We start from the raw sequence: 22676 nt of genomic DNA, 5'->3' as shown, positions 1-22676 counted from the left end.
AACTGGGAAATGTGCTTATTTCAAAGGTAAGATGAGTAAGTTGAAGGTAAATCAACTAAGCATTGATGGGCATCTATTCTATGATAAGTACTATGTTTACATGCTTCATACAAATTTTTTCATTTCACTCTGACACAGTTCAGGAGGTAAGAAATTTTGCTGATTTTTCAAACTGGAATACTTCATGTCAGAAAGATTAGGTAAATTGTCCAAGGTCACAAAATCAGTAAGTTGATTGCACAGTCACCACTAAAACCCAAGCCATTCTCTTTCTGAAGCCAAATTCTTTCCATTTTACTAGATATTAAAATATCTGAACTCAAGGCCTCTTCTATAATTAACCTAGCCTGGAACAACATTTGTTGAAAAAATGAAGTTAATAATCTATAATGCTGCCTGAAAAGGAATCAAAATATAAATCTAATAAATAATTGATAGATTTTCTGACTCAAAACAAAGACAAATGAAGTTTCTAAGCATGATGAAATATAAGAGCCGGGCACAGTGGCTCAAGCCTGTAATCCCAGCACTTTGGGAGGACAAGGTGGCAGATCACTTGAGGTCAGGAGTAGGAGACCAGCCTGGCCAACATGTTGAAACCCATCTCTAGTAAGAATACAAAAATTAACTGGGTGTGGAGGTGGGCACCTGTAATCCCAGCTACTCGGGAGGCTGAGGCAAGAGAATCACTTGAACCTGGAAGGCGGAGGTTGCAGTGAGCCCAGATCGTGTCACTGCACTCCAGCCTGGGTGACAGAACAAGACTCTGTCTCAAACAACAACAGCAACGAGAACACAACAACAAAAAGATGAAATACAAAGCGGCGTACAAATTTCCCCTTCTTTTTTTCTAATGGCATTACTAATCTAGAATTTTGCCCCAGAAAACAAATGTAACTAAATCTTCAGGGACATTTCTTTTTACATGTTTATGCTCATCTATGGCTGGCTTTCTTTCTCTAAGATAAACGTTTTATTTAACCTGCCTTTGTCACAGTCTACTGGAATTACCTCTGTTGCCCATGGCCTTCTCTTCTGTATTTAACTTGGAAATTTCATTGTCATAGAAGTAGCAAACTGGCTGCCTTTAGAGGTGACTCACAAGGACACACTAATAAATTTTTGGAACTACATATTGGCAAACCATTTGCTCCTGGATATAATTCTGACCCTTAAGTTTTACTCTTTCTTTGGGGCACCAGTCATCTTACAGTAATGATCACAGAATTACAGTCTTTAGAGTTAATTGAAAAGAACTACTGTCAGTGAGTCCAACTTCCTTATGTTTAAGTGTGAAGAAACTGAAGACCTGAGAAGTAAAATTGGCTGGGTGAAAACATTACCAAGGAACAGAAGATTCAAGATCAAATATAGGTTTCCTAATCCATTGCTCTTTCCATATGTTCTCACAATAAGCGTTGAACAAACACTCTGCTGACAAAGATTCTCAAATATTTAAGGATGAGAAATGAAGGCCAGGCCTTTCTCCAAGAATGTCACTTTAAAGTCTTTTCTGTTTCAGCAGTCTCTAGTTACAAGGCAAGATTTTATGTAAAAACTCACCCTTGCATATTAACCCCTCCCCTGGGCTCGTTTTTACCTCCCCAAAGAATAGTAAGGTAATTTTTTGTATTTTTCATATTTTTATTAATAAGTATGTTTGAATCTGGGATATGTTTTACTAATTTCCTTAATACTGCAACTCTGTGAATATGAACACAGTTGTTTTCTTGAAAGCAATCAATCTCAGCACCAGGGATACCAATGTCAGGTCAGGAAGTGTCAGTAAAAAGGTCTTAGAATTTACTACACAGAAATGTGGAATGCTTTCTGTTAAATCCACACAAAGCCTTTCTTCTACTCAGTGGTGTGGAGCACTATGACAGTACCCTGTGAGTATCAACAGATAAATGGAAATATACTGTTACAATGCTATTATTAGTATTTATAACAGCTCTTGTGCTCTTGATAAATGTAGCCACATTAATTAGTTTCAGGATCTTTACTCTCACTTTGGCATATCCACTAGCACTTCTGAACATGCAATTAAAATATTTCAAAATGTCACTTATGTTTCCATTTTACAAGAAATGCATACTGATTATAGGAACTTGATTTGTACTAAGCCACATACTTTTAGAAACAAAAATATGTTAACGTTTTAGGGGTTAAGAAATCCCTCCAATACTGTTTGAAATTAAGTTGATGAAAGATAAAGCTATAAATGATCGTGTAAATGTACAACTATGCTCTTTTTCTGAGTTTGAAATAACTTTTGTCTTGGAAATTCCGTAAGTTAAAGTTGGCTCTTTAGTAAACAAATGGCGTAGTTTGATTTGAAAGTTAGATGCTGACCCATGCAGTGACTTTAAACCAAACTAGTCCTCTACTCAAGTTTTTACTGATTGATTTTCATCTTTGTCCAAATAATATCAGAAATCCTTTGGCTCATAATAATTATAGTTTAAAACAAAACTGCTACTTGTTTCCCATTAAAAAGAAAACTAAATTTTAGATTAGATAGATGAAGATAAAAACACACGCAAAGATGCAGACACAGATTTATATCTACTTGTAAATGTGTATTAGACAATATTCTTTTCAGACTGAAAAATTCAGTCTGACATCCTCCATAATAGCATTTTGTATATAACTCAGCAGGTCATATGTATTACACAATGGCTTAGGAGTTGTTTTGTTAATTATTTTGAGAAGGAGGAAATGTGAAAAAGGATTCTCAAATTAGGAGTCTGAGGAGAGCTGACAACTCTGTTCTGAAGATCAAGCCAAACCTTGGTGACATGCTTGGATAGTACCACAATTCTACCTCCTATGGGAGAGAAAGTGGTGAAGGTTTTCTTAAGAGAAGAAAAATAGGGCATAAGTGTATGAGCCAGGAAAAGTGGGATGAGGAACAGAAGTAAGCAGAAACTGGGAGAGAAGTTGAAAGTGAGAGAACTGGCTGAACATGCTTGTGAAGACTCCTCAAGGAGAGATTCACATGAAAGATACAACAGAGCTGCAGAATGCTTCCTCCTACATTCCCTTTTTCTCTACAGGCTCCCCTTAGCACACTGCTCCTGTAATTCTTTCCTTTTTAAAATTAATTGAAAGTTTAAATAGACAAAAATTATGTATTTTTTTATGTACACCATGATGCTTTGAAATATGTACATATAGTAGAATGGCTCCATTGAGTTAATTAACATATCCATTATCTCACATAATTATAATTTTTGTGTGGCAAGAACACTTTAAATCTACTCTCTTAGTGATTTTCAAGAGCAAAATACATTGTTACTAACTACAGTCATATCAATGGTACAACAGGACTCTTGAACTTATTCCTCCTATCTGTTTACTTGCAATTCTCTTCTAATATAGAGTTCATGTACCACTAGAAATAGAACAGAGCCTGCCAACAATGGTGAATGGTGAATGTTGTTCTAAAGTGTAAAATATATAAACTCTGACTATCATTTTAATGGGCAAAAAATAAATGAGGGTAGCACTTTTTAAAAAAGAAAAATTCAGTGATACATAACACAAAGCATTTTCATATCAGATTGACACCAGCATGAGAAGACTTCACATAAAGGAGGAAGGTTAAGAAGGCTGAAAAATGAATCCTTTATTATTCTTGGAAGCTGTATTTTAATACATAAATTGATATATTCTACTAATTTAAAAAGGATTCTTTGAAGAGCTTGTATTTTATTCAATGATAGAATATGAGCTTTTTATTGTCTAAAATTGATTTGATTTCTAATAAAATATTTGCTTCAACCTTGGGCTGCAAGCACCAGATAGTTCAATGTGAGACAGTAATATTATGAAAACTCATGATATTTTTTCATGCAGCTCAAAGCTTCATGTGCTATCCATCAAATTCATTTCCTTTGTAACTAAATCTGTTATAAATCTCTGCATCCAAGTATGAAATATGGCTCCCAACAATAATCTACTGTCAATAAACCTAATAAAGCCTTCAAGTGATGCAACACTTTCTGGTGGCTTTAAAATGCTTTACAAATAGATTATTGATCTTGGTAGTTGATGATGGCATTAATAATAATCTACGAATAACATGGAAACAGAGGAGTTGGGGGAGTATTAATTAGTCGCAACCATTGGAGATCTATTTTTCTTTTAAACTTTCATGATTAAAAATAAATAAATAAACAGATTCATAGGTAAATTCAAATTGTGATAGAAATTTCTAGTTATTCCACAGAAATTAACAAAAATGACTCACACTAAAAAATTTGACAATTGTTTAAAAACTGGATAATTTTTAAAAAGACAAAAATAAATAGTTTCAAATGTAGATATTAGAGGGCTTTTTTTTCTCAACAATGAATGAATCATATGTATTTGAGTGAGTATATACTTGACGTTTCTTTGTAAGCCTTGTGTTTTCTTCTGTTGAGGATCAACTGGAGAAAACACAGTATGAACACTGAAGTTAGGAATAATTCTTAATGCTCATTTTTGGCTTCATTTTACTTCTGTCAGTATCCACTGCGAAGACTAAATTTTGTTAAGCAGGGAAGGAAATTCCACGTTTTTCCCCAATAGCTAAATATGCCCTTCACACACACACAAAAAGAAACAAACCAAAGAAAAAAAAATTTATATTAGTTGTACCATCTTAGTTTTAATAATAACGTAGTGTGTTTCAGATTATTATGACTTTAAATTATTAGTCTTATATTTAGAAAAATGTGTGTTTTGTCACCAGAAAGCTCCACTGTAGTCATGTTGAATACTTTTATGCCTAATTTAATATGTAAAGTGAATGTTGACACTCCATCTTAAAGCAAGGAGCATCTTAATTTTATATAAAGGGAAACATAGAAATCAGAAGGCTCCTCATTCCCTAAAACTGTTAATGTTGCTAGTCTAACAGCGTAACAAAGGGAAAGCACCTAGGGCACGGTTGTTGAAACTGTTAAAAAGCATTGTGACAAAAATTCTTTTTTACAGCTATGACCCAACATACTGACAGGGTAGGGAACGGGATGCCATATTAGTGAATAGGACAATAAACAACATCAAGTAATTGTGGACAAAAAATTGCTAGTAGGTAATATTAAGCAGTGTGTGGAATGTGCAGTTACTATTGAAAAGTCAGGTTCAGTAAGTATTTAAGAATCCAATTCATTTTATGCATGTTTGTGACCAGGTGGGAAAGATACAAAATGATAATGATATAGTCCCTGATCTCAAGACCTTTGAATTTAATTGGAAATCAAAACACATCTAAGTGAAACAATAAGTAATACTATCAGACAGTGAGAATAAAATAAAGACTGGCATTCCAGATCATACGGTAGTGCTTGCCATATTATGCATGTCAGTAGAATGATGTTTGAGAGTGTCAAAAATTCCTAGTATGACGTGGCAGAAAACACATTTTCTATCATCAGATTATACTGCAAAAGTCAAATCACTTTTGGTCTACGGTTGAGGGAGTCTATTAGAATTGAAATTTGTAATACTGATCATCTCATTGTCTACTCTCAGCTTTAATATTTCCTTATTTGGCAAAAAGAATTAAACAAATTATCAATCAAAGCTTCAGCTTCAATTTCAGGTAGTACCAAAATATTTTTTTAAGGATCACTCATTCAGCCATCTGATGCCTCACTAAGCTTTTGTCACCAATGAAAATTGTTATTAACTTGAAGAGTTCTAAATATTAAACATTTATTTTGTGGTTTTAAGAATCAAACTGTTTTTATTAATATCCAGAAATAACAGTTAATTTATCTTGCTCCATTCAAGACTGACTGTTCATTATCATTCCCTTATTTTATATCAGTGAAAATTGTGTCTTTGTTATTTACCAAAGAGGAAATGTATCTTGATATTTTCGACAGTCACTTACATGTAGCACATTAATTAGTAATTGATGTATTTTATTACTGATATTACTAAAAAAAAGAAGTATATTGTATTAGGAAGAGAAAAAAACACTTACTGAATGCCAAATATTGCCAGATAATGTGGTAGGTGTTTTAAGAATCACGACAACTTTAAAAACATTATTATTCCAATTTTTTTTGCAAATTATAAAATCAAAGCTCAGAAAGTTTAAAACTTGCCTAACATCACATAGCTAAGTAAAAATCTAAACATATGCATATCTGATCCAAATCTAAAGTTTTTCACTAAATCACAGCACTTCTCAATATGAAAATGTTTTCATTAAAAACATCTTTACTTTCTTCTGACACCAAGGCTGTATGGGCTATTAAACAGGATGCTAAGATTCTCCTTTTTGAAGGTTTAAATAATTCTTAACGTGGAATGTCAGTGTGGGAATAATACTTAGAAAATAATTAGTGACATATATAATCACTACTTTTAAGATAAGGAAATTCAGGATCAGAAAGGGAAAATTTGTTCTCCAAGGTCACACCCAGTATTCTGGAGGCAGAGCAGGACTGAACAACCATTTCTCCTGGATACTAATCAGTACCGATTCATTTTTAAGATGTTTTCTTAGGTAATCTTAGGATAAGAGAGGATGAGGGAGCCAGAATTACTTAAGATTTTTGACAGAATGTCCCTCTATTAATGGAGCCACACATACAATATTTAGTTCACTGCAACATTTAAATGAACTTTTGAGTGATACTCATGAAATATAGCCAAACATCAAAGAAAATTCAGAATTAGAAGAAAAATAACCAGCTGAAGAGTTTTTGATTTATATGAAGCTAAGGAGCATGCATCTCTATATAACTATATATGCAATGCTCCCCACCATGTTATTTTTAATACCAAATGATTTTCATTTCAAAATAGCCAACATGGGAAAATACAGTTATTCATAGTTCTTAAAACATTAAAAGACCTCTCTCAGATGACACTCCAGAGATCCTCAGAGGATTACGGAAGGGGAAATGTTGGGGGCTTAAGCTGCATAATAAAGGGCCACGAGCCTACACAAAACCTCCATGACTCTCACTATAAAGAGGAAAGGACAAAATGAATAGTGTGAGCACCGAAGTGAAATTCAAGTAGACAATTTCTGAGAACAGTCTAGTGCAAAATGTGCGCTTGGTGAAATTTTTTAACATAACACCATATTCCATATTTGGCTGAAATACAAGTCGTATTTCCTCCTAGAGATGGGAGACAAGGGAGAAAAACAACAGGAGAAAAGGGGAAGAAGGAAGAAGAAAAATCTTATTTTGCCTCCAGAAGAAAGTCTTCCATTGATGATTGAGGTTGGTCCTGTGCTGACTTCAAAAAGCCTACTGGAGCACTCCACACACAATGATGGGACAAATTATCTGGGGAAATAGGTCAGGGAAAAGAAGAAAACAGAGATAAGGGCTTCTAACTATAATTTTTATTAAAACGATAATTGTAATGGAATGGAGTCTCTCCACTCTATTATAAAAGTGGCCCAGAGCAAAGAACCTAGGGCCACCTACAGAGATACTAGTTCTAACTCTTGCAAATAAGAAAATTCAGCTAAGTATTGTTTCTCATAGCAGTTGAATATAGAAAACTTTTAAAGAAAGATATGATAAATGCCTATTTATTTGTCAACTTTTTGTTTAACGTGGATTAAAGTTTTCAAAATTAAAATCCTTCCATGTATTAAAATAACCGTATATTTTCAATGGAGACAACTATTTACAAACAAACACAGCATATTATTTAAATGACTTGCTATTACTTATGAGACTCAACTGGGTAAATGTTTAATAATTACCCAGTTTCCAGATAAGATACTCATTATTTTTAATGAAATAAAAGAATTTTTACTTATTAATTTGAAAAATCATGGCATAATTTTTTTACTCTTGTTTAACCATGAATTTTGTTCTAAATCCTGTCAAGAATGAGATAAAAATAGGCAACAAGACTTTGTCAATGGCAACCAAACATGTTTCCCATACTATCTTATTTACTGGCTTTTCTTTAAGAATTGTATGGGTTGGGAGCGGTGGCTCACACCTGTAATACCAGCACTTTGGGAGGCTGAGGTAGGCGGATGATCATGAGGTCAGGAGTTTGAGATCAGCCTGACTAACATGGTGAAATTCCATCTCTACTAAAACTAAAAATTAGCTGGGCATGGTGGTGGGTGCCTATAATCCCAACTACTAGGGCTGAGGCAGGAGAATCATTTGAACCCGGGAGGCAGAGGTTGCAGTGAGCTGAGATGGGGCCACTGCACTCCAGCCTGGATGACAGATAGAACAAGACTCTGTGTCCCAAAAAAAAAAAAAAAAAAGAATTTTATGGCCAAGTGCCATGGCTCAGGCCTGTAATCCCAGCACTTTGGGAGGCCTAGACAGGCGGATTACCTGAGGTCAGGAGTTCGAGACCAGCCCGACCAACATGGAGAAATCCCGTCTCTATTTAAAAAACAGAAAATGGCCGAGTATGGTGGCGCATGCATGTAATCCCAGCTACTTGGGAGGCTGAGGCAGGAGAATTGCTTGAACCCAGGAGGTGGAGGTTGTGGTGAAGTGAGATTATGCCATTGCACTCCAGCCTGGGCAATGAGTGAAACTGTCTCAGAAAAAATAATAACAATAAAGAATTTTATATTGAAAGTAGATATAAAACCTCCTGGAGTTATTACAAACCAAGCCTGTAATTTGAGAGATTCATGTTGGGGGACTTCAGATATTAAAGCCTACTCGTGTTTTGATTTGCATTTTTTAACCAGGGAAATCCTAATTGTGAAGTGATGGCATTTATGAACAACTGTATTATGAGGGCTGCAAATTCTTTCAAAGTAAGACAAACGGTCACCTGAGGAGGCAGGGATTTACTAGAGCTGAAAGGGATTGAAGGACATAATGAAAATTCTGTTAAGGGTTGTGGTTGGAGACCAAAGGCTGCTTGGAGAAGTTCTGACGTTCTTATCTGGTTGAATACACTCAGAGGAATATGGGAAGTGAATGTTAAGGCCAGCTTTAACATTCACAGACAGTAGGCATTGACACATTTTAAAACAATTGGTCTTTCAGGAACAAGGGCATTTTTTAAACTATGTTTGCAATATACAAAGTAAACCAATTTGAAGCTGCTGTCAGAGTATAGAATATGGTCAAGGGCTTAAAATGAAAGAATAGATAAGTAAATAAATGTAACAAGTAAAATTGGGAAGACTAACGTGTTGCTTTACAAAATAGAAGTACCTTAAAAACATAAAACAGATGGGCCAGATAATATTATCTCTGGAGTGTGTCTGCTGAAAATTGAAACTCTGGTCGTCTTTCTAGAATATAGAGAACAGGGAGCATGTATGAGTAAAATTATTCTTGTACAATAATGATTTTGCTCCTGTGAAGGAAAAGTCTGTATTTTATTAATCATGAAGGAGAACAATGATTCTGATGATTTTGGAGATACACTATTGCTCATTCTTACTCATATTTAGAATTTTCTAGAGTGATGTGACCTCTCTGAGAAACTTTTTCCTGGCTTTTCATAAACCAACCTATAGTTGGTTAGAGACAATTCATGTTCATTGAAACTTAAACCTTCCTGGGTTTAAGTTTTTGCTAGGAGATCACTACATACGCACACAATGAAAGGGAAGGAAGGCATGGATTTTACACACAATGAAAGGAAAGGGCTGGATGGATTTGATGGGTTTCTAACATGTTGCTTTATCTCTCTCCTCCTCAGGGGGATGGCCTCCTCCTGAAATCTCTGTTGGCAGCTCTGCAGTCAGAAACAGTCCCAAGCCAGAGAACTACAGTCTCCTTGCTCTGATGGTTCTTTCTAGAGAGATGTAACCCTAAGTGCCTAACTTAGGCTACAAAGAGTGAGAAAGTCCATGAGAGAAATACAAGCCAACTAATGAAATGGCTTTTCTCTTTTGTAGTTGTTATTAATTTCTCCCAGCTTGCCTTTGGTCTCATTACCCCCGCCCTCACCTCCAACCCTACATCCTTTAAGATTGCCCTCTTAAAACCTCATTAAAAGGGTGTAACTCCAGCACTTCTGAAGGCTTATTTAAAAGTGCTGAATTGGGCCAGGTGATAAAGAATAGTGGGAAGGGATAGCCTTTCCAAAGGTTATAAAATATCACCTTACGTGCTTAATTTGTCTTGGCACTCCCGGATATTTTGGTTAATTATCAGAAATTAGCTTGAGGGGAAGATTAATCTTTTCACTTAGCCAACACACAACTGGTGGTTCCTAGTTAGTCAAGTCCCATGACAGCTTCCACTATTTCTTATCACTATCTAGAAAACTCAGAGGCTTGTGTGGTGGAAGAAAGTCTCTATTATCCAATTTAGTTCATTAAGTATCTGGCTTTTGGTTATGAAATGAAGCACACCTAAATTTAAAAAGAGAGAGAGAGAAAAAAAAACCCTTTCATGTTTAGTGGGGAAGTACTGTCTTTGTGAAGAAGTTCTGCTTTGTTTTCCTCTCCAGGTCATAAGAATAATTACATTTAGTAATCAAAGATGGAAACTCAAGAAAGAAATTAATTCAAAGAAGAAATTAATTCAATAAAGAAATAAAGAGGGAGAGAAGGAAAGATAAAGAAAGAGAAAGAAAAAGAGAAAGAAAACAAGCAAGCTACAACAACATTTCATCTACTGACAACTAAATTCATAACTGACATGAAAAATAAGAAAACATCTAGGAGTGCTTTTTTCGTTTTTATTTTGTTTTTTTTTTTTTTTTGAGATGGAGTCTCGCCCTGTTACCCAGGCTGGAGTTCAGTGGCGCAATCTCAGCTCACTGCAACCTCCGCCTCCTGTGTTCAACCGATTCTCCTGCCTCAGCCTCCCAAGTAGCTGGGATTACAGGCATGTGCCACCATACCCAGCTAATTTTGTATTTTTAGTAGAGACAGGATTTCTCCATGTTGGTCAGACTGGTCTTGAAAGCCCACCTGGGCCTCCCAAAGTGCTGGGATTACAGGTGTGAGCCATAGCGCCCAGCCTAGGACTGTTTTTTCCTAGAGAAGATTTGAGCTAGGAGACAGGGGTATCTGCCATGAATTTACACCTCCCACTCTCAAACACACTCCTTTTTTCTATTGCTGTTTTACTAGTAATTTTTTAAAGTTTGTTTTTTCTAAAAGCTAGAAAGTAAATTCACATAAATTCAAGCAACACTTTTTTCCACCAAATTTCAGGTTGTATATTTTTTTCTTTTTTGAAAGAAAGTAACTCAATCCATTTGAATAATTTTTCTCAAGGTGAAATTGAGATAGATTACAACAGCAATTAATATAATTTTCACTCTCAAGGACATATTGGATACAGTGAAATCTGAACTAACCTAAGAATATATAAAAAAAAAAGAGAGAAATTGGAGATTGTGACATGTACTGCTTAGCACTCCAGGTATATTTCATCTCCAGTGGGGTTTTATTCTGTATTTACCTCATTCCAGTCACTTCCCTGCTGCTATTACCATTGTCATCCTCCCTGCTTTTAATGCATTCAGTAATCTTAATGCTTGGCTTTGTCCCCTTCCTTAGGTCTCAATTATTACCTTTTTCCTTCCTTGAACATTATTACAACAATCTGCCTAAAATTCTAATATGGTAGTCTTTTATTCCAGAAATGTACCAATCATTCATCACACTCAGTTAAACGTCTTGTATGTTAATCAAGGGTGCTATGATATCATTCTAGCACATCTGTGTAAACTCGTCTCCCCAGGTAATACCCTCTCTGCTCTCACACCAGAATCCCCTGTCTTCCCTAAGTAGGCAACAGCATTTCTCAATCTCTGCTCATTCTGTACCTTCACTCTTTCTTTTGGTACCTTGCTTTCTCCCCTTCATTTATCTAAAATCTGTTAAATCTAGAGGTCTCTTCATAATCTATCTCTATATCAGATATCTTTTGTAAATGTGATTTTTGTCTCTATCATAACTTGGCCATTTAAAGGCAAACTTACTAAGAATTTAATTCTATTTTCACACTTTTGGGGGAGTTTGTTTCTATATGTCTTATTTCCTCATTATGTTACTTTTGAAGGATCGGAAAAAGTATTTATCATTTCTTCATATCTCTTAGTAACATGGAATATTTATTCCTCATCTAGGAAGTGTTCAAGAAACATTCATAAGAATGGAACTGTTTAAACTAGAAAGAACCAAGCACAATGGCAAGAAAGGTGGTGAGGGCTACAGGTTAAAATAGTTTTTTGTAAATAAATGTGAGTTTATGTTGTCAAGTGAGTCTAACGCTCTTTGTGGTGGAGTAGGGTGGGGTACAGTGGGGATGGACTAGGCATGATTGTGCCTAAATAATTATATGTCATGTTAGATGATATGAAGGGTGTGGGTGATGAGGGTGAGGCCAGTGATTTTATGAGCAAAATAACATTTGTGAAGTGTAGTTTTAGAGATAATTTGTTTGTGCTGTAATGAATAATTACATAAATATAGGTTGGGCATTATAATAGTCTTGATTACCTCACTCTTTGTAAGAGGCATATGCTAACTGGAAGACCATTTAGTGTACTTGCATCACAAATTGACTCTAAATTTTCAGGCTGGGTCACATCATTCAACTATTTTTTCTAGATGACAGTGGCCTCCCCATGTTCACCATTTATAATCTTTGTCTTAACTGTAGAGCAGACTTAGAATTGGAAAATTCTTTGGAGAAAATAAAAAAATCCTGCATACAAAAACACAAAAACCAAAGTTTTAAAATAAATATAACAAGCCAGTTGAATGATTCATATTAAAAAAACCACCATGTTAAATTTTCGTTAACAGTCCATGCATTTTAGCAATGGCAAATGAAATACTGGTGTTCAGATTAAGAAATATTGGAGCACTCATCATGTCCATAATAGTGATTCTGACAATTAAAGAGAGAAATATTTTCGTTATAAAAAAATTTTCCTTTTTATCTTGAAGAAGTGATAAGACTGCCATTTAACATCACACAGCCTGAGCCTTCTTAGATGTTCCATAAATGTTAAGTAAATTATAAATAAAGCCATCTCAATATTTTACTGCTCAGATGACCTTTGAAGTTCATCTTTTTAATCATGAATTTTTTTTTTTTTTTTTTTTTTTTTTTTGAGACGGTCTCATTCTATCGCCCAGGCTGGAGTGCATTGGTGCAACCATGACTCATACAGCCTCGACCTCCCTGGGCTCAAGTGATCCTCACATCTCAGCCTTCTGAATAGCTGGACCCACGGTACCACCAGGCATGCACGTACCACCAGGCATGGCTAATTTTTGTATCTTTTGTTGAGACTGCGTTTTGCCAGGTTTGCTCAGGTTAGTTTTGAACTCCTAGACTCAAATGATTTTTTAATGGTGTGCTCATGGTTGATGTAGCTACTTCCAGTCCTTCCTTAAAAGGAGATAGTTTACCTAAAACGTATCACTTACTGTGCATCCTTGTTCAAAATGTTCTAAAACAACTGACGAGAATACTTGTTTTTTTTTTTTTTTTTTTTTTTTGAGACGGAGTTTCACTCTTGTTACCCAGGCTGGAGTGCAATGGCGCGATCTCGGCTCACCGCAACCTCCGCCTCCTGGGTTCAGGCAATTCTCCTGCCTCAGCCTCCTGAGTAGCTGGGATTACAGGCACGCGCCACCATGCCCAGCTAATTTTTTTTTTTTTGTATTAGTAGAGACGGGGTTTCACCGTGTTGACCAGGATGGTCTTGATCTCTTGACCTCGTGATCCACCCGCCTCGGCCTCCCAAAGTGCTGGGATTACAGGCTTGAGCCACCGCGCCCGGTCGAGAATACTTGTTTAAACAGCAAGAGAGAGATTAATTCTGACTTAAAAGTCTTTGGAGCCCAGGGATCTGTAATTTTAATAAAGTGATTCTGATGCAGATGGCTTGAGGACTACATTTTAAAAAACACAGATCAAATTTATGCTAGTTATCAATAAAGCCAGAATTACTGAGCCACGTTACCTGGGACATTTTAGGGAAATAATCCTTCCTGAACTTAATTTACATAAACACACAGCAGGTGTTTGGGTTTATTTTCCTATTGCTTTGCTGCCAGAATTTGCAGAGTAATTGGAGCCTTGCTTTCAGTCTACATGGAGATATTGTTTTGTTTGATTTTCCCCATAGATTAAGAAATTTGAATATAACCTGTGCTAGTTCTTAAGATACTGCTTATTATATATGCATTTAGTTCATACAAGCTAGTTAAGAAACTCAGGGTAGTAAAATGTCTTTAAGAGCTAGTGTAGTTTACCTTTCGATTTAATACAGTTGTGACTTCTAAGTGACCTCTGGCAAGGGATCCTTTTGAATATTTCTAGTGATGTGGATCTAATAACTCTAAAAAGTAGATGATTCTGTGTTTGGATAACCTGAATGACCCTATTGAGCCACATGTAATATTCCTTCCTGAGACTTGACTTGCTAGACTACAAGATCATTGAGCTGAGAACTGGAAGTGTCATTTTTCTATGAACTCACTCTACGTTTCACACATGAGGAACATAAAACTTAGACAGACAAAGCAACTTTTCACTACTTCGCAGAACTGCATCTGAAAACCTGGACTCCTGATACTTTATACTACAATGATCTATTTTATATATGCTCTGTAGCTACAGAAAATATACTAAATCCTTCATCTGCCTGACAAATCTAGTTAACAGTTAGTGATGTGTTCTGTGAAACAGGGTTGATTGCTTACAAGTAATAAAAAAAAAACTTTTCCTTTTGGTTTTCCAAAAAGTAATAAGGGAACACAAACTCTCTGATATTTAAAAGGTATCGTTCAACACATCAAGTATTATTTGTGCCAGGAAGAAAGCAAAACTATCACTTTATCACATTTCTGTGTTGTATAATTTATAATAAAATTCCTAGAGCACAATAGGTCTATTTCAGAACTGGTATTAATAAAACCCCATTTATAATGAACATGAAGCAGCAGTATGCACCATACTTAGTTCAGGCTCTGTGGTCTGACCACCAGGATAACACATTGGGTGAGGCCAAATGAATAATTCTAAGCTTCAGTTTCCTCATGTGTAATCAGATTGTTGTGTGGTGATTAAATTAATTAACACATTACTTATGGAGCAATGTCTGGCACACAGGAAGTGGTGGACAAATAATACTTACCTCTTTAGGTAAAATCTATCTGTGGAAAGAAAGGCTCGGTAAGGTAATTTAAGGACCTAATGACTCAGCTTCTAGATGCTGTAGATAAGTTTTGACTTCAGCATCCAGAATTTAACTGCTATCATTATTTAAAAAACAGGAAACAAAAATTTTGATTTTTGTTCATTTACATAGATAAAAGATACTTTAAAATTATGTATTTAGATCAAATTTTCAACTACATGCATTCTCTCTCTTTCTCATTCTCTCTTACTCTCTCTCTCTCTCTTTTCCCATCTCTCTTCCAAGCATGCTTAGGTCTCAGGTATTTAGAAGTTACATATACATTTAGAGATGAGGCTGAAGAAATGGCTTCTATATTTGTTCAACCTCTTTCATTAATCCTTGTTTCATATTGGCAGTCTTCTCTGAATAGTTATAGGAGCCAAACATTTTGCTTCATTTGAGTTAGCAATTTCCTATATTGCTTTCTGGGTGTGTCCTTTAGTTCCTGAAGGATTCACAAAACAGGAACTCTCATTGTCCTGGGAAGCTTTGAGGGGAAAAAAAAAAATACAAAATCAAGTTTCTTTCTTAACAAGAAATTTGCCACATAGGTGCAGCAGTGTAGTTTCAAGGACAGAAACACGAATGGCATGTCTGAAAATGCCCAGGGACTCTTTATGCATTGTATAGCGGTGACAATCAAAATCTTTAACAAACTGGTACGGCAAGGGCATGGAACATTCAGAATGGACATTGGCTGTAAATAACCAGTAAAGTCCAGGCTCTGCATTCGGGCCTAAAACAGCCCTGTCTCCAGAGCTGAAATGGCTCTTTGTTCCTGGTGCAGTGCTTTAAACAAAACGGGCTCTCAGTAAATATTCTCTGACCGAGAGTACATACAAAATGTTATAAAGGGAAGAAAATATTATAATGTCATGCAGGATCCTGAAGCTGTTACATAAGCTCATAAAAAGTGATAATGTTTGGGAGTTTAACATATGAATGAGTTGTACAGAAAGAGAAGACAGAAAAATTGTAACAGGGTAAAGGAAACAAGATGTATACAGGCACATGCATGCTTGAGAACCTGGAGTTGTCCTACGCTACTATAGAGTATCCTATGCCAGTTTCTGTTTTTCAGTGTTTCGTGAGACTCATGTTAACTTAGGTGACATTCTTGTTCACATAGAGACATGAAAACTGTAAATTGTTAGGCAGTTCTTTATTAAGGCTGGATTCAAAGTAACTGGCAAGTGAACTTAATTAATTTCTCAAAATTCAATGATTAAAATATTAAAATGTTCTTTGTGCACGAAAGAAAGTATCCACAATAATGTGTTTAGAAGGTTAAGGGATGAGAAGCAGGGAGCTTAGGGATGATTTTAGGAGATTAAAAAGAAGATTCTGATCATGAGCTTTGCTCAAGAAATCTCCAACCTTGGTCTGAAGGCTGAGTTGTCTTTTTTTTTTTTTAATTCTGCCATAATATCCTTTACATATAGCTATAATCGATTTTTTCTATAATCAATTTTTATGTTCTTTTCACTGCATCTTGAATTTGTGTAGGGCAAGAACTCCATGTGGTTAATTTTTGTTTTTATTACTGGAAGCTAAACAGTACTCAGAACAGTGTCCACTCAACAAATATTTGCAAAATAAAGTCATGGAGGAACAGTGGAGACAATAGTGGAGACCATATTGTGTTTATTACTTGGCTTTTAGGGGCACATTTTTAATGAAATCAAGGAACTACATGTATTCTTTAAATATATATTGAGAGATTTTTCAGTGGATGACACTAAGCTGTGAATACTGGGCTTAGTCTCTTGGAAGAGTGAGACATTTAAACCAATTTTTGCATGAGTTAATGATATAAGCTATGCTAGAAGTGTGCATGAAGTACACCTCAGTCAGTTCTCATTACTCAATCCAGAGCAAAAGTTGGCAATGATTTGTCTTAATTGGGGGGAGTACTATAGATTGGGCACCAAATGGTCAGACAGAGACGATGGATACCTCATTTCTTAAATTCTTTGATTCCTGTATGAGGTTTGGAAAATGCTACTCAAAATATTTGGCTCAGAAGGCTTACATATGTAAATACGCTCAGTTTGAATGTAACATAAATATCATGGGAGAGAGAGAAGAAAATATAACAGCACTTTTCGGATCCCAAGAGCTTCTATAGAACCCAGTGCTTTTTCTAATAAGATCCAGTGATTTCTACCATTGAAAGTCCACTTCAGCTTGTACAACTGTCTGTATTTGCCACCAATCGGAGTCTGTGTAATTTTCATGCAAAAGCATAAACTATAATTTTAAATAGAGAAAGAAAGAGAGCAAAGTCGGAAAAACATCATATGCAGACTATCCATTGAAGAAAATAATAATAACCATGAGAATTGTTTGATTTTAAATGTGTAGGAAATTCTATTTGGCCCAATTTTAGAAACTATCTATTGCTAGCTATTAGGGTCTTTTGTGATTAGGTTTCGAAACTAAGGTCTGGAATTACAATTCATACAAACCAAATAACCAAGAGGATAAAAATCAATTGTTTGTGACTGATTTTCTTTTACTTTTGCAGTGTCAATCATTGCTTTCCCTTCTTGCAATTCAACGTTCTTCTTAGCAACAATTCTTATATGAATTTAAAATATCTTTTTAAATTATAATTTTTGTGGTAAATTATTTTCACTTTTAATATCCACATTTTATTTATATTGGCTAATTTTAAATATCCAGCACATAGAAATAAAACAAATTTAAAACTAGCTAAGATGTTTAAAGTCTTTAGCACAATTCCATAATTTTGCAACAAGAAAACTGAGGCATAGAGTTGACACATTGCTTAATTTATTTCCTAAGAAAAAATTAAAATGGTGACTCTCAGTTTTCATTTTGATGCTCTTCTTACTAAATTATATTCTTTCACAATAATAATAGGATTTTGTCCTTTAAAGTAATTTTGATAACCTAGATTTTCATTTTGGCTTTAATAATAATTTGTTGGTTTAAGAAGACTTTTATTCCCTATTTACAAAAAGGTCAAGTCCCAACATAGTTTTGTTTCAACAACTGGCAATATGGAATCTTTGGGTTAAAGTTGGTGAAGAGTCTGTATGTGATTTTCTCCTTCCAGTTTTTCTTGTAAGTTAGAAGAAAAACACATCCCTGCTTACTCAGTTCATATCCCACTCCACTCAAAAAAAAAAAAAAGACAAACAAACCCCCCGCTAAAAATGTGTTTCTCTTCCTTTACTTTCATTCCCAAAGGCCTCCAAATTTTTCTTGTAATTTAAGAGCTATTACTCTGTATTTTGGGGCTAACATATAAAACCGCCATGAAACACTTTATGGATATTAAATTTTGTTACAAAAACAATGACACCTATCTCTAATGAATCATTAAATGAATCTAATGAATATATTTTTGTCCTGAACACCATTATGGATGGGAAAAGAATGTAATATGCTTTTAATCCAATCGAGACATTTAAGTATGTATGACTCAAAGTTCAAATGGTAAGTTATAACTTAAACAGAAATTCTGACAGTGTCGTTCTTGCTTGCAATAATATATGCTGATTGGAGAACAGCGCTTTACAATTACTTGGAGAGTAACTTCCAAGCTCTGACATCTAACCAGCAGCAGTCAAGAATCTGCAATGAAAATCCTCTGATTTAAGCAGCCCTTGCTTTGGAAATCTGATGAGTTATAATGCTGATGGTCAGAAGCAGCATAGCATGTTTAACAAGGCCAGGTTACCTACCTAAATCATCTTGTGTGCACTGAAGATTAATTATCCTGAAAATTCCAAGAGAAAAATGCATTTTCACTCAGCAGAAATATTATTAGATGAAAATGGCCATCCTGTCTGAATATTGCTTGAAGATTATCCATAATAACTTGGCTAGGGCTGCTTCTGAACATAAAAAAATACTACCTTCTTTTAAAAAAATATTTTAAACGTTTTCTACTTGAAATACTACAAAACTTCAGGTATTATTTTGTTTTTGATGGCAAGAAACAGATGCAAGAACAGAGAAGGCAAAAATATCTAACATGACCATTTCCAGTTGACAAGTTTTGTACTTTCTTTAATTTCTTTAAGGCTGATATAGAATCAGAAAGAAACCTAATTTGCACTGGAAGATTCAACAGCATGAGATAACATCTCTTGTGAGACATAAATGCTTAGAATTGTTAAAATCTTTTGTTTGCATGATTGGTGAAAGATGATTTGAAATCTTATCATGTGATCTAAAGAGGGAAAAGCTTGAAGAAAAAGCGGAGGCTTGATAAATACTCTAGTCAAACAAATTTAACATACAATTATTTGGATAACAGTTATTCATTGTACTTTACAAAAGGCTGGAAAAATTAAATTTCATGTTCTCTAAAATTAGCCATCAATTTTTAAAATGTCATCTTATATAACTAGAATTACAAAAATACAGATTATTTAAACAATCATATATCTATCTGCATGCTTTGGTTGAATCAAATCGCTTTATCTCCCAATTGTGAGTCAGGTATAAACATAAATTTACATTGCAGAAAACATTTCTCACATTTTATTAGCCTATATAAATTAATGTATAATTAAAATAGAAATTGCTGTACCTTAAAGACCATGTATTAAATACACCACACAAGAATTGCAAATCCTATTAGAATATAAACCAACAGAAATAAAGAGTTGCTGAATTTAAAATAACTGAATGCAAGCTAATTAACATATATTCATTTCTCATAGATTCTAGAGCATGCCTGCCTTAAATGCTTTGTGTGAAAAAGCATGGCACAAAATGTGAATTAAAAAGTAAGCACTCAAGCAAAACTTACAGCAATAACTCTGAATATCCCTTACTTTCCCTAAAACAAAATTCTTAGTCAATGGAATAGAAAGTACCTCTCTACTCACCAAAATTGGGAACAGCATTAAAAAAACAAACAAACAAACAAACAAACAAACAAACAAACAAAACACCTAAGCAGTTCATCTGTAAAATATGGAAAAGGGAAAGGACTTTTTAGTTTGTACATGAACTGCCTGAATGAGTGGAAATGGAAGTAGAACAATTTCATTGCCATCTATTAAGTGCTGGTACTTCTGGTACTTCTAACTCTGTTGTCCAAAGCTCCGAAACTGTACATCTTCTGCTGCTATTTCTGCCCACCCCAGGGAAGTTTTTCTTTAAAAAAAAAAAAGAAGTCTATTTGTGCTCCTCATATGCAAATATATAAAAAATAAAATGCAGTAAATAAAACTACTACTGCTGAGGAAGCTTAACATATCCTGTCACTTCCCCTATGGCAAACTAAAGCTGTGAATAAGACATTCCTCAAAGAAAATGAATTCTGAAGCACCAAGTAGATTCAGCTGTATGCCATTATTGAAATAAGATCATATAAAGATAATTTAATGCTAATAGAAAATGCAATATTTTTTACAAAGCCAAATTATATGTATTTACTGAAGATACATCAAGGGAGCAAGATAAGACGTATGTGTTTGAAATAGAAATATAATATGTTTGTGTTTAATATATTGTAAGAATTGTCCTGGAATGGTTCATCCATGTAAAAATATGGCCCCCTCTGATACTGCCAAGAACCATCAGACTCGGAGTCATCTTCTGAATTCAGTCTTGTTCTTAAGAGTTGAGAAAGGCTTTAACTCATGTCAAAATTTCCCTCGGCTTGAAAAATTATTCTGGAAATGAGAAAAAGGGGTAGTTCACTTGGTTGTGCTGTTTCCTCTTTTTCTCCTTTCTTGTATTCCACTCAGATTTGGCAGATATCATAAATTCTAAAATGCACAGCCTATACCGTCTATAAAAAATGCAGCAATATGCAGCCACTCCATTTGCATTGTAATAGGAAAAAAATTTAACTAGCAAATTAAGTTCTATGGATTCAATCTAACACCCAGCACAGAGTCAGGCACAAAGGAGATATTCTGTACTGTTATTCACTGTTAGGTAAAATTGATTACTACTATTTTTATAAAAGTTTATTATAATGATGCAAATATATACTTGGTCTTAAGTAATCATGGAAAGCTCAGAAAACTTCATAATTTAGGCTCTCCAGTAGTGAGAGGAAACACATATACAGACACTGAGAAGATGGTATACTTCAGGAAGACAACTTACCAAAGGTAGGAAGAACTATAAAATCTCCAGTGACTTTTAAGCTTCAAAACATATTCTTAGTCAACATATGGCATGTTATTTTATACTTAGAAGTCTTCTTTTTGATTGATTAGATTTAGGCCAAAAGTTAGAGGAATCTGTGAGTCAGCCCCTATCACATCTTCCTGATTACAGTTACCATTAGCTAAGGTTTGAGTTTCATATGATGGCTTCAATATTGTACCGATGGCACACCCCTTCTGTGTTTCTCACTCTAACAGAAACTGTAGTGAACTTTACCTCACACACTTCCTATCATTGGCAAATAATACTGATGACAACGTGACTGAGTCCTCAGGCTTTTTACCTTCCTGGTGAAAGCCCAGCTGAGATGTTGCCAGTTCAGCGGAAATAAAGAACAACAAGGTCGGTTATCAAAATAAGTACTAACATGAAGTCAAGGCTCTTACTGTAGTCTCAAATGTATCAATACCTCACTTACATATAATTGCCACTTTTCAAAATTATTTTTTTGAGACTGAGTCTCATTCTGACAACCAGGCTGCAGTGGCATGATCATGGCTCACTGAAGCCTCAACCTCCCAGGCTCAAGTGATCTTCTTCCTGCCTCAGCCTCCAGAATAGCTGGCACTACAGGGCACCACCATATCTAACTATTTTTTAATATTTTATAGCAATGGAATCTCCCTGTGCTGCCCAAAATGGTCCCAAAATCCTGGGCTCAAGCAATCCTTGTACCTCGGTCTTCCAAAATGCCTGGATTATAAGCATAAGCCACTGTGCCCATCCTATAATTACACTTTTAACTAACCATCTTTCCACTTCAATTATAAACATACATACATACTTCAGTGCATGCACACACAGGTACACATAGGCTTTAAATAATTTGAAGGTTAGAAATTTAAGAAAAGTATTACATAGGCTGCCCAACTTGAACAAGTCTAGCTGAGACACCTTGGCTTGGGCTCTGCAATAACTTACCATTACAGTGGCAGGAGTTTTGCCATAATTTTGTTATATTTCTGGAATTTCTATCAATTTGAGAGTCATTTGCTTATTAAGCATTTATTTAACTGCAGAAATCTCTGTTTTAGGACCTTAATGGTCTTTCATAGATAAGAATTCAATTCAGTGTGTTTCTTCTAAGAGCAATTCAAGTCATTCATAAATAAACGTGCATTAGTTCAACAGGAATCTGTTGCTCTTGTTATTAAGCTCCAAAGATGTGCATTAAATCAATGTTAAGTGTTGACTAAGGAAAGGGAGAGGTAGATTACCAACGATGAAAAAAAATCACTTTTTAAGTAAGAGATCAATGGGAGAGATTAGCATTAGTAAAATTAAATGCTTGAAAGTTATTGAGACAAAATTTCAAACACCTCCTTATGGGCACGTTCTGTCTGACCAAAACAACAGCAGACAACTTATCCATATTTGCTACAACA

At 34.9% G+C, this 22676-nt stretch overlaps 1 protein-coding gene across 6 annotated transcripts in view; it reads right to left on the bottom strand.

The window, feature by feature from the left end:
• Positions 1-22676, bottom strand: part of PCDH7 (protocadherin 7) — a 421284-nt gene that overhangs the window by 162898 nt on the left and 235710 nt on the right. Inside the window, exon 4 of one of the 6 annotated variants that reach the window (XM_012458207.3) lies at positions 20555-20786. The exons of the other annotated variants lie outside the window; for them this stretch is intronic. The gene's annotated coding sequence lies outside the window, so the exon portion shown is untranslated. Of the gene's footprint in view, positions 1-20554; positions 20787-22676 lie in introns of those variants that run through there. 6 annotated transcript variants of the gene reach the window in all.

Source organism: Aotus nancymaae, unplaced genomic scaffold (genome assembly GCF_030222135.1).
Source record: "Aotus nancymaae isolate 86718 unplaced genomic scaffold, 86718_ANA_hifiasm-v0.15.2.pri h1tg000006l, whole genome shotgun sequence".
In the NCBI taxonomy this organism is placed as follows: domain Eukaryota; kingdom Metazoa; phylum Chordata; class Mammalia; order Primates; family Aotidae; genus Aotus; species Aotus nancymaae.
This window is presented reverse-complemented; position numbering and strand designations above follow the sequence as displayed.